The sequence below is a fragment of the Sinocyclocheilus rhinocerous genome, unplaced genomic scaffold (genome assembly GCF_001515625.1).
Source record: "Sinocyclocheilus rhinocerous isolate Xijiao unplaced genomic scaffold, SAMN03320098_v1.1 scaffold1457, whole genome shotgun sequence".
Classification (NCBI taxonomy): Eukaryota; Metazoa; Chordata; class Actinopteri; order Cypriniformes; family Cyprinidae; genus Sinocyclocheilus; species Sinocyclocheilus rhinocerous.
In genome coordinates, this window is record NW_015632100.1 from 415,132 (window position 1) to 416,542 (window position 1,411).

The window sequence follows — 1,411 nt, forward strand, 5'->3', positions numbered from 1 at the left end:
GAATGGCAAGTCTTGCCTTTCGGGACGACCTGCAGCCCCTGCTGCGCAACCTTTGCACTGCAGATGCACATTCGCTGCCAGCAGTTTGGGAATGAGGAAGTGTTGCAGTCCATAGAGCGAAGCTTCTACGTGGACAACTGCCTACTGAGCCTTCCCACTGCTGAGGAAGCCAAGGGACTAATTGACAAGATGAGGCATCTCTTAGCCTCTGGGGGCTTCGAGATCAGGCAGTGGGCCACGAATGTCCCCTCCGTTGTCCAGCACCTACCAACTAATGCTCGTTCAGAGAACATCGAACTGTGGTTACAGCAAAATCATTCAGACCCGCTGGAACCAGCTCTTGGCTTAATGTGTCACTGACTAGAAGACAGCCTAGGCTACAGGCATCGTGCACTAGCAGAGCATCACCCGACCATGAGGTATATCTATAAGGTCTTAGCAACGCAATATGACCCCTTAGGATTCTCCATTCCCTTCACCACCCGAGCCAAGGTTCTTGTCCAGAAGCTCTGGACCAGACCGAGGGATTGGGAAGATCCGAATCTTCCTGCAGACCTGCTGGAGATGTGGAATGTGTGGGAGAAGGAGTTGTCTGATCTCTGTAGGCTCAAGCTTCCTAGGTGCTATCTTCCTGCCGACTTTGATGTGGAGAAATCAAGATTAAGCCTACACGTGTTTGGCGACGCATCCGAGGTTGCTTACGGATCGGTGGCTTATCTCCGTGCCGAGCAGCATGGTAAGAGCCACACTGCCTTTGTTATGGGTCGCTCTAGGGTAGCCCCCAAGCGGCAGCTGTCGATGCCATGCTTCGAGCTGTGTGCAGCACTGACTAGCACTCAGCTTGCACAGTTCCTAAGACAGGAGCTGACCATTGCCATAGAGACAGTGACATTATGGACAGACTCGACTACAGTGCTCACCTGGATCCAGTCTGAGTCCTGTAGGTACAAGGTGTTCGTCGGGACGAGGGTGGCGGAAATACAAGAGTTGACTGAGCTCCACTCTTGGCGGTACGTTGATTCCTCGAATAACCCGGCGGACGACATTACCAGAGGGAGGACGCTCATGGAGCTGGCGAACTCTGACATGTGGAGTCGAGGCCCAGGATTCCTCTGCGAACCACCAGACCGATGGCCAGCCAAGTCCCTTGTAGAGGCCCGAGAGGATACCTCAGAGACAAGGAAAGCCGTCTTCTGTGGATTAGTTGCAGACCATCAAAATCCAGACATGCTTGATGCATCTCAGTATGCTTCTTGGAGTGCCTTGATCGACGCGACCTACCGGTCCCTCCATGGGCGGCCGCCCAAGATACGAGTAAAGCATCCATAGATTACAGGCGTGCGGAAGCGCTCATCTTGAGTCAATGTCAGGAGGATTCCTTCCCAGAGGAGTTCAAGGCTTTAAAATCAGG